This window comes from Equus przewalskii, chromosome 1 (assembly GCF_037783145.1).
Source record: "Equus przewalskii isolate Varuska chromosome 1, EquPr2, whole genome shotgun sequence".
NCBI lineage: Eukaryota > Metazoa > Chordata > Mammalia > Perissodactyla > Equidae > Equus > Equus przewalskii.
Genome location: NC_091831.1, coordinates 108,212,018 through 108,223,834, shown reverse-complemented (window position 1 = coordinate 108,223,834; position 11,817 = coordinate 108,212,018). Strand labels below are relative to the sequence as shown.

The window sequence follows — 11,817 nt, the reverse complement described above, 5'->3', positions numbered from 1 at the left end:
ATTACTATTTCTTGATTTTTCAGTTCTTAATGTTTTCTATTGACTTCTTGCTATGGAAGATAAAAACTTCTCTCTTTCAATATCTCCCTTGCCCCCAGGGTGCTTTCACACGTACACACCCCTTCTCTCCCCATCATGCAAATATAATAATTTTTGTTAGATGAATATTGGATGTTTATATTATCACACCCCATTATTATGACCACGTATGATTATAGCAGCATCACGTACTGTACTTTGATTTCCTTCCCTACAAAATGCTTTGTTTTCCCTTGAGTAAATAATGGAATTTTGTTGGCTTGATCAATTACATCTGACCCAAAACCCTCAATTGTCTTATCCTATCTCAAGATATTGAGATGTCTTTAAGATGTTTCTTAAAGGGTGCTGTCATTTTCATCTTTAAGACATCTCTCTAAAGCCTTTTGGCCTGCTCCAGTACGGTTGAGTTGTCCTCTGCACTCAGCTGGGATAACTAAAGCCAAAATACCTTCTTATCCTTGTACTAAACATTATTTTGCCTAGGACCAGGCAAATAACCAATTACTTATGTCAGGAAACACTTGCTCTAGAAGTGAACCAACTAAAATAATTTACTCATTAGGATTCACAACTTGCTCATCAAGGCTCTCCAAGAACCTTGTCTCATGGTGCCCGACGATCCAAAGCCGCAATGTCATAAACTTTGCCCACCCAACCACTTTCCCACCTTGTAAGACCCTCCTTAAAATTGCCCAGCTCAGGCCCTAAAACCCTTTAACTGTCCTTGTCTGATTTCTCCATTTTTGTGACATTAATGAGATTCTGTCAAGGTGACTTTCTCCCTTACTTCAGTAACCCTAATAGAGCTAGGTATGTTTAATCAACAGGTTTTTCTGGACGTCGTTTGGGAGGTCAACAGTCAACAGTTGTTACCATGAGATTTTTGTCATCATCTTGGAGGTTCCCTTTGCCTCTCTTCTGTGATGGTCATATTTTTAAAAAATATTATGCTAAAGCAATTAAAAATGATTTGAGTTGCAGGTAAGAAACCCAACTACAGTGGTTTAAAGAAATAGAATTAATTTTTCTCACATAATTTGAAGTAGGCATTTGCAAGCATTGGTCGAGGGGCTCCATAATGTCAGGGTCAGTCAACTCTGTGATTCTCTTAACTTGTCCTTCATGATTACAAGATGCCTGTGCAGCCATTATATCTGCATGTAGAGCTGGAAGATAGAGGAAGGGGACACATAGGCGATGTCTTTCTGTTTATCAGGAAAGTCACAGAACCAACACACCACCCACAGCCAACCTCCTCTTTCGTCTCGTTGATCACATCTGTATCCTGTGGCTCTGCCTAGAAGGAAGGAAGTCTTGAAAAGGGTGCTTTCATCTATCCAGTGTCTATAATGGTGACTTACAGTGCTATGTATTCCCTGAACATCGTTCTAAGCTGTTGCGTCTTACACATTTATTTTCTCTACCTAAAATGACCTCACTACACTTTTCTGCCCATAGAAATCCCCAATTGTCCTTCAAGGATTCCCTCAAATTTTATCTCCTCATGAAGTGTCTCCTGAATATGCAGGAAAACTTATTTCTCCTTCCAATGCACTCACAACTAACCTCTATAAACAAGAGCACTTGGCACACTGCTTGCTGGTTCACCATGCTGTGTTAGGTGTTTCCCTAAGAGGAATTTATGTTATTCCCAGTGTTTCACTGTTATATACAATGCTGCAGTGAATGTCTGCTACAGATCTCCCTAGCTCTAAGTGTCTTTTTCTAGGGTGGACCACTAGAGATGGAATTGTCGGCCTTAGTATTTCACATTTTAATTTTTAAAAGATAACAACCGAAGTAGTCATCCTTACATTTTGAACAGCCATTTATAAGAGTACTTGTTTACCCAAATCTTATCAGTGCTTGGTCTTATCAAACTTAAGTATTTTCCAACTTACTGGAGGGAAATGGTATTGCATTTTTTGTTTTAACTTGCATTTCTATGAATACTAGTAAGGTTGAACAACTTTTCATAAGACTATTGAAGCACTTCAGTTTTTCTTTCATTAATTGACAGTTATGTCCCTTGCCCATTTTTTTCTATTGGCAGATTTTCCTTTTTCATTCATATAGGAGTTTCTCATATGCTTGGAACACTAATTATTGGCCAGTTATGTATGTTGAAAAGATTTTGTGAGTTGTTATTTCGTTTATTATGTTTTCTGTCATACTGAAGTTTTAAAGCTTTTCGTAGTCAAATTTCTTGATCATTTCCCTTATGTTTTTTACATTTAGGTGTCTGGTATTAGAAGGCATTCTCTTCATTCGAGTTGAATTAAGTGATTTCCCTAATAAGTTTAAAGGCACTCTCACATATTTTCTTTTAATAACTTAAAATTATTTTTACTGATTTATTTTCTCTGAATTTTACTTTAAAAAAGCTATTTTTCCAAATGGATAGCTAATTTGCCCAGTACCATTTACTTAATAAATCAGTCCTTTTCTACTGATTTGAAATACTCCTTCCAGCAGATACAAAATTTCCACATAAACATGTGTCTGATCCTGGGTGCTTTATTATTTTCTGTTGATCCAGCCTGTCCTGCAGCCAGTTTTATGTTGTTTGATTATTTAAGATATGTAATAAGTCTTGACACTAAGTTGGCAAATCCTATCACTTTCTTAGTCTTTTTCAGGATCACCTTGGCTATTCTTGAACGTGTATTCATCCTTATGAATATTAAGGTGATTTGTTTATGCAAAACATCATTAGATTTTTACTGTAATTGCATTGAATATGTAGATTAATTTGGGGGTTACTAACCTCTTTACAAAGTAGATGGTTCCCATCCATGAACATGGTACATCTCTCCATTTATTCATTATTTTGTTCTTACATTTTATATTCTACTATTTAATTAATTAATTATTTTTTTGCTGAGGATGATTAGCCCTGAGCTAACATCTGTGTCAAACTTCCCCTATTTTATATGTGGGTTGCTGCCACTGCATGGCTGATGAGAGGTGTAGGTCTGCGCCTGAGATCTGAACCTGTGAACCCAGGCTGCCAAAGCGGAGTATACTGAACTTAACCACTACACCACGGGGCTGGCCCCTTTATTCTATTATTAATATTACCTTCTCTTGTCTCTTATTTTCTGATTAATTATAGGTGTAGTATATAAAAACTTTTGATTTTTTGTATTTTTGGTATTGTGTCTGAGATCTTGCTGAATTCTCTTAATAGTTTAATAGTTTCTCAGTGGTTTTCCTAGTATTGCTAAGGAGGAAATCATATTGTCTGTGAATAATAACAGCTATTCACCTCCCTTTCTAGTGTTTATATATTATTTCTTTTTCTTGTCTGATTTTATCAGATAGGATAGTTATACAATGTTACTTAGTAGCCATGAGAACAAGCATCATTATATTATTCCTGATTTTAATGTTTTTATTATTTGTTCACTAAGCACAATGATTGCTGTAGATTTTTGATAGATACATCAGTTAGGACTACATTTAGTTGCGTAAAAAAAGAACCTGCCTCAATGGCTTACAGAAATATAGATTTCATTTTTGTCATCTGAAATGTTCAGAGGAAGGCAGTCCAGGCCTCTTCCCAACTTCCTGATGTCATCTTTACTGTCTGGCTTTTGTTCTCATAGTCACAATGTGGCTGCTGTTCCTCTAGGCCTTGCGCTGCATTTCAGGTAGGGAGAAGGGGAAGGGCAAAAGGCTGGATCTGTCTCCTTTTACCTGAAAAACATAAATTTATCACAAGTTTCAGGATCACACTTCCATTTTCATCCTTTTGGCTGCAACTAGGCCATAGCACAATCCTCAGTTGCAAGCAGTGAGTGTGTTAACTGGGAAAGTTGCCTCCTCTTCCTTTAATAAGGAAGATGGGGATAATGGATACCAAGTAAGCAACAAGCAGTATCTTCCACAATGCCCTTACCAGCTGAAAACTTCACTTTCTTCTTACTGGTTAACAGGAATGAAATCCAATTGATTTTATTCGGGGGGTGTCAACTGAATAGCTCACATGATTTTTATTTTTTGCTATGATAGATTTTACAATGTCAGATTATCCTTACATTTCTGAAACAAAACCTACTCTGTCACCTTATACTATTTTTATCTTTAATAAAAGTTTTACTGAAATACAACATGCATAAAGAAACATGCATACATCATAAGTTTACACTTTGAGGAATGTGACAAAGTGAACTTTCCTTGTAACCACTACCTAGTTTAAGAAATAGAACTTCCTAAGCACCCCAGGACGTCCTCTCTACCCTCTCCCTGTCCTTCTTCCCTTCCTCCTCTCCAGAAGTAACCAATACCTTAACTTCTAATATCATAAGTAGTTTTTCCTAATTTTGAACTTTATGTGAATGAAATTATACAGAATGTATTGGCTTCTTTTGGTCACAAATACATTTATGGGGTTCATCCCTGTTATTGTGTGAAGCTATAGCTTGTTTATTTTCATGGTTTTACAGTAGTTCCTTGTATAAATACATAAAAATTTATTTATTAGTGCTACTGCTGATGGACATTTAGGTTGTTTTCAGGTAATGTCTATTATAAAGAGTGCTACCACGGACATTCTTATATCTGTTTTTAGTTTTGAGTTACAGGGTATATGAATCTTCAACTTTAGAAGGGATTGCCAAACAGTTTTCAAAAACAGTTGTACAAGTTTATACTCCTACCAACAGCATATGAGAGTTCCATTTGATTGACACCCTGGACAACACTTAGTACTGTTTATCTTTTACATTTTAGCTATTCAGACAGGTGAGTGTATCACTGTGGTTTTCACGTACATTTTGTTTATTTTTAATGAGATTGGAAATATATTTTGTCATATATTTTTTGATTATTTGGATATCCTTTTGTGATGCTCAATTTTGCTCAATTTTTTCTAATGAATGTCTGCCTTTTTCTCATTGAGTTTTAGGAAGTTCTTATATCTTTTTTTTTTTTTTTAAAGATTGTCATCTGAGCTAACATCTGTTGCCAGTCTTCATTTTTCTCTTCTTCTTCTTCTCCCCAAAGTCCCCCCAATACATAGGTATATACTGTAGTTGTGAGTGCCTCTGGTTGTGCTGTGTGGGATGCTGCCTCAGAATGGCTTGACAAGCGGTGCCAGGTCCACTCCCAGGGTCCAAACCAGTGAAACCCTGGGCTGCTGCAGCACAGCAGGAAGTCCTTGTGTCTTTATATAATCTGGGAATAATTATTTTCTCAGGAGTTTTATACATATATATGTTCTCCTACTCTGTCTTGCCTTTTCACTTCCTTAATGATGACTTTTTGATAAACAGAAGTTTTAAATTTTCAAATTATCAGATTTATCAATCATTTTCTTAATTTACTGTATTTTGTATTTTTCTTAAGAACTTGGCCTACCTCAAGATCATGAAGATAAGTTTCACAACACACTCAATTACAGATCAAATTTCTTGTTCAAATGTGACTATTTACTTTGGTAAGTTGTGTTTTTTGAATGAATTTGTTCATTTTATCTAAAATTTCAAAGGTGTTCATAGTATCTGCTAATTTTTTAAATGTCTATAATTATGTGCCCCTTTTCATTCTTGATATTAGAAATGTGTTTCCTCTGTCTTTTTTCTTAATAAATCTTGCTAGGCAGTTGTCAATCTTATTAAGTGTTTTCAAAATAGCAAATGTCACTAACAATATGCTTACATTTATTTTTTTCATTTCTTATATTTTGTCTTTTAGCTGATTTTCAGGCTTTCATTTTTTTCTAGATATACTTTTAAAACAAAATTTCACTCTAGGTATGGCTTTCGCTGCATCTCACAAATTATAATGTGTTGTAATTTCATTATCATTCACTTCAAAATATTTTATAATTTACCTTACATTTTCTTACTTGACTCATAGGTTATTAAAAATGATTTGCTTAATTTCCAAACATTTAATTCCTCTGTGATTAAATAAACACTTGTATGATTAAAGCTCTTTAAAATTTGTTGTGACTTGCTTAATGACCTAGGATATGATTAATTTTTATCAATGTTGTGTGTGTACTTAAAAAGAATTTGTGTAGTGTATGTTAAACATAGATCACATATTTCAATTAAGTCAAGTTTGTTAAATGTATTGTTCAAAGTTTCTATTTATTTACTGATGTTTTTGCATTTCATCAGTTACTGAGAGACATATATTAAAATTCCCCACAATGATTGTTAATTTACTTCTTCTTTTAGTTCTGTTAACGTTTGTTCTGTGTATTTTAAGGTGATGTTATTAGTTATAAACAAACTTAGAATTACTTTTTCTTACTGATGGTTTCACCCTTTTATCATTATGAAATACTCTATCTCTAACATTGCTCTTTCATTAAATTCTATTGTGATATTAATATAGTTACACTTGTTTTTATTTAGTTAATTCTTTCCTTGGTCAGTCCTTTTCCTCTCAATTTTTCTGTGCCCTCATTTTTAACATGTGTCTTTTTAAGCAGAATATAACTACATTTTTTTCTTTAAAGTCTAAACTGACAATCATTTTCTAATTGGAAAATTGAATATATATATTTTGGCATATATCTTCCGATACTATGGCTGGGGATCAGAGACGTCTCTTTTAGCTAAAATAGATTTCATACTTCTGTTTCCTGAATTTTACAATTTTTAGAGTGATTTATAACAGGAGAAGGAGGCAGATAAATCTTAACCCCATTCTCTTAAAACCTGCAATGCACCTCTTATGTATTATGATTTTAAAAAGTATCTTCTGTACATATAGTTTCTCATCCTTATCATTCCTATTGTTGATTTTTCTTATCATACTTGCAAAATATTTATTTTATTTCTCCTTTCAAGTAACTAGTGTTAACAAACTCTTTTCAAATTACCCAATTTGAATGGGTCAAGTTACTACCAAGTATGTATACTATATACATACAGACATAGTATATATACTATATACAATATAGCATACAATATATTAATGTAGTAAATATATAATAATTATATAAATATATTTTATTCTTAAATTAGTATATAAATATATATTTTTAAAACATCCCATATGAGATCCTCTGTTTTGTAATAGATTAATTTAATCCATTCATATTTTTTGTGATTATAGATATGTTTGGACTCTGTTCTGATATCTTATTTTGGTTTCTATTTATTATACTTTGTCTATCTCCTTTTTAATTCTCTTTTCCTGCTTGTAGTAGAAAATTTTCATGCCTTTTTGGGGGGCTACTCAGCATCTTCTTAACACCTTTCCTATGTTCCTAAGTTTGGAGACACTTCTTATCTTTTGAGTCCATATCTCCCCCAGGTGGAAACCAGAAACTCACATTCTTAGCCTTCCTTGCATCCAGAGCACAGGCATGTGATCAGTCAGTTGAGTGATCACAGATGTGTGATCAGTCAGACTTCATAAGATTTTATTCAGAGGAGAGAGATCAAGAAGTAAGTGTCATGCAGAATCCATTCTGGCCTCAGTAGTGGTAGACATCTAGCTTCCCATGGCTGCAGCGGCAGTAGCATGAACTATGGAGAGCTGACTAGTAGAGGTGGCAACAGGCATAGCAGGAATTCTCCTGTGTAGGGTCTTGCAGTGTAATCTGAGCACAGTTTCTGCCATCTAGCCCCAAGCATGAGTCTCTGGCCCACTTGCAGATTCTGTGATTTGTCCAATGTCATTTAATAGATTCCTTTTCTGCTCCAAGTAGCCAGAAGAGGTTCTGTTGTTCCCTTCCAGAGAATTTTACTCCCAACTTGCTTTTCAAAGACACTCTCTCAATTCCACCAAATAAAAATTTATTTAAACTTACCAAAGTGTTTTATTGACTTACACGTTCACTAATGTTTCTGGCATTCTAGTACTTCCTCCTGGGTTCATTTTTCTTCTTGTGTTATCCCTTAGTAGTTCTTTAATCAAAGCTTTCTGGGTAGAAAATTTTCTAAGTGTGTCTGAAAAAGTCTTTGTTTCATTCTTACTCTTGAAAGATAATTTTCCTGTGTATGGAATTCTGGGCTCAAACTTATACAGGTATTTCCCTCAGCACTTTGAAGCTCTTATCATCTTTGTGTATCAAAGGTGGCTAATAAGAAATCTGATGTTGTCTAATTTTTACTCCTTTATAAGTAATTCATAAGCTATTTTTTCTCTTTGGCAGCTTGTCTTTTCTTTATCCTCGATGTGCTTAGGTTTCACTGTGTGTGTGTGTATGTATGACTTGCACATGCATGCATGCACACGCACACGATTCTTTGCAAGTTCTGTTCAGCATCTCGCATGTTCTGCCCATGTATTGAATTGTTAATTTCAGTAATTACTTTTTTGTTGATTCCAAGAGCTGAAATTGGTTCTTGTATCAGTTCCTCCTCTATTTCTCTGAGGTACATATATCGTAAAGTTTTTTCAGATGCTCTGCTATCACTGTTCCCTTAGTGCTTCCATTAATTGCATTGTCTTGCATTTGTGGCATAAAGCTTCCTCAGGTATTTGTTAATTTCTGGTTCTGCACTTTTCCTCCTCGGGGGAATTCTCCCCAGTGTGTTCCCAGTTGTAAACTGCTCCCTGCGAGCAGCCAGCTGGAGGCATCTCTGTGCAGCCAGGAGGAGCCCTGGCCTCCAGGCTACAGATGGCTCCAGCCTCTCCTGTTTCCCACATGCATTTTCCCTTTGTTTTTAAAAGAAAAACCATTTCAAGTCCGAGGAGGTTCCCTTTTTGATTCCAGTCTTAGCTCTGAATTTATCACTTTGCTTTAACATATTTTCTACCATGTCTAAGGATGTTATGTAGAAGGGAGAGATTTTAGCACATGGTCAAGCTGCTCTCTTGACAGTAAACTGTTTACATCTGCCAACCCCACTAAATAATAGGACTTCAGGGGCTAGGGCCGAAATCTGGCCCCAGACCGGAGTGGGGGCGGCAGCAGCAGAGCAGCATCTGGGCCTCATTTGAGGTCCTCTGTCTCATGCTGGCAACACTGAGGGTCTTCTCTCATGCCTACTCAGCCCTCCTTGCTGGCATCTGCCGAGGTGTCTCTGATCCTCTCTGGGCCCTGGATCTCTGGTCAGCCTCCATGTCTCAGCTCAACTTGTCCTGGGCCCAGGGCACTGAGCTGGGCGTGTGCCATCTGCATCCACCAGGCCTCCAGCCCTGTGGGGGAACATTTAGCTGCTCCCTAGGTAGTTGGGCGAGGCTGCTGCCTTAGGCTCCTCTGCTCAGGTAGCCCCTCAACTGTCTCCTCCGCTGTTCCACACTGTGGCCTGGGGACACTCTCAGCCTATGGTTCTCAAACTTTCGTGTGCATCAGAATCAGTGGGAGGGTGTTAAAACATACATTTCTGGGCTCTGCACAGAGAGCTTCCGATTCTGTAGGCCTGGGGTGAGGCCTGAAAATGTTCATTTCTAAAAACATACCAGGGGATGCTAACGCTGCTGGTCAGGGGACCACAATCTGAGGATCACTGCCCTAGTCTGAGGAGCAGGGACCTGTTCCTCTCTTCCTCTCTGATACCCAGGCCTTGGGTTTTGAAGCATCGAAGCCAGGAATTTGACTGGCATTCTCTGATTTCAGTCGCTTGAGGACAAGACCCACAGCTAGGTGTCTGAGCTAGACGGTCGGGAGAAGTGTGGAGTCAGGGGGTTAAAAAAGACAATGGATTATCACACTATCATCTGCTCAGTTTAGTTGGTATTTTAAAGCAATGGTCTTTTTTCCCTCCAAGAAGATATACATAACTAAAAACCACCCTTCTTTTTTGTAGTTACTTCCTCCTCCACCTACAACGACACTCTCAGAACTGGATGGGCCGCAGCATAGCCACTCAGAGGACACTGACGTTACACAGCCTGAATCAGAAGGCCCTTAGAACTGAGAAGCTGAAGAACTTCAGGAGCCTCAACTGGCCTCACAGGCCACAGACGGGACAAAACCAATTTCTAGGAGCCCTGTCCGGCTGTATCATTCCCACCAGCTATTTAAACAGTTGCGCCCGTCCAGGCCTGAACTCTGCGGCAGGTGCTTCCCGGCCCCGCCACCTTCTCACGCACAGGATCCCTCCGCATGTGGTAGAAGAGCACAGAAATAATTAACATTTCATAGATGGCCTGACATATCTCTTTGCATATGTGATGTACTAGCTTGGTAGTTTAAATATGTTAAGTCCAAGATATGTGTTACAATTTAAAACTCCGCTAAGGTATACGAGTAAGGCACAGAACATAGTAAACGCAAGAGGTTACTGGTTCTCACAGCAGCAGTGGAAAACATATTTGATCTTCCCACACAAACCTGGCCCTCCTTCAGCATCGCCCATCTCAGCGCTAGGCACCATCGTTGCACAAGCTGGAGACTGGGGACAAATCCTGGCGCTGCTTCTCCCATGCCAGCCTGCCCCCTGAGTGCGCACGCGCGCGCGCACAGCCTCACAAAGGCCTCTTTATTTAGTCTTTCAAAGAGCTCTCGGCCCATCTGCTGCGCTCCACCCCCCTTCGTCCTCTGGGCTCACTGCATCCGTTCTTGTCCCCGCAGTCATCTCCTGACAGCCAGTGTGTTTGTTTAATTTATTATTACTTTTTTTACAACACGCGTGTAGTCATGTCAGCTGCCGTTACATATGTCAAAAGATTCTCAACCTCGCACATTATATGGGAAGGATATCTTCAGGCCTCCCTGAGAGACCGTTTCTCACTGATCAGATCAGCAAAGACAAAACGTTTGATAACGCTGTTGACAACTTGGGGGGAAGCAGACACAAGAGAGAAGAATCTATTGATGATGACCATGCAAATCAGGAAGGCTCCATCCAACCATACCATCGCCATGGCAAAATTTATCAAAGTTATCTATTTGAATACTTTTGAGCCCATTTTTGGAAATTTATCTGATAGAGAAAAATGTATGATGATGATTATACATTGCACCATTGCTTATAATATTATTTCCAACAAGTGATTGGAAATAATCTAAAGGTTCATCAATAGGGGGTAGGTTAAAATGTATAAGGGTGTATTCATAAAACGGAATTCCATATAGCTGTGAAAACATGAGGAAATTCTCTATGTACAGACAGAATGTTCTTTATGATAAACGGTTAACATGAAAAAAGCAAGTGGCAGAATGGCATTGTGAACCAATATTTATTTGTACAGGCATAAAATCTTTCTGGAAAGTACACCGGAAACTGATAAAATTTAACTGGTAAAATTAAGCCACGGTAAGGGAACTGAATGTCTGTTTAGATTTTGAACCATGTTACTGTGTTACCCATTCAAAAAATAACTATGTAAAAATTTATAAAATGTATTGTGTCAGCACCTGCAACTCGCCTGGCATATAGGCACTCCTCACTATTTATTGAATGAATGTAATGTGCCAGCCCTCTCAGGAAGATGCCCTGTATTAGTTTTATGTTACCCCAAAACTTGGTGGCTTAAAACAACAAACATTTATTATCCCCCAGTTTCTCTGGGTTTGGGATCTGGGCATGGCTCAGCTGGGTACCCCTGGCTCATGGTGTCTTGTGAGGTTGTGGTTAAGCTCTCACCTGGAGCTGTGGTTTCCTGAAGGTGACCACTCAACTGGGGCTGCTTGCAAGCTCACGCATGTGGACGTCAGCAGTGAGCTCACCTGGGTTCCTCACCACATGGGCCACCTCACAGGCTGCCTGAGTGTCCTCACAATGTGGCAGCTGGTGAGCCGAGAGAGAGACACAGACAAAGAGAGAGAAAGAGAGAGAACAAAAGAGGGAATCCAAAATGGAAGTCACAGTCTTTTTTCATAACTCGATCCCAGAAGCAACATCCCACCACTTCTGCTGT

The 11,817-nt window shown here is 38.0% G+C and overlaps 1 long non-coding RNA gene across 1 annotated transcript; it reads right to left on the bottom strand.

Annotated features, from left to right (window-relative positions):
• Window positions 1-3,413: 3,413 nt before the first annotated feature.
• LOC139075476 (uncharacterized) lies at window positions 3,414-10,400 on the bottom strand. Its single transcript, XR_011525844.1, has 2 exons — window positions 10,289-10,400; window positions 3,414-3,741 (listed from the first exon to the last, which is right to left on the bottom strand). It is a non-coding gene; the product is annotated as an uncharacterized lncRNA (long non-coding RNA).
• Window positions 10,401-11,817: the final 1,417 nt, after the last annotated feature.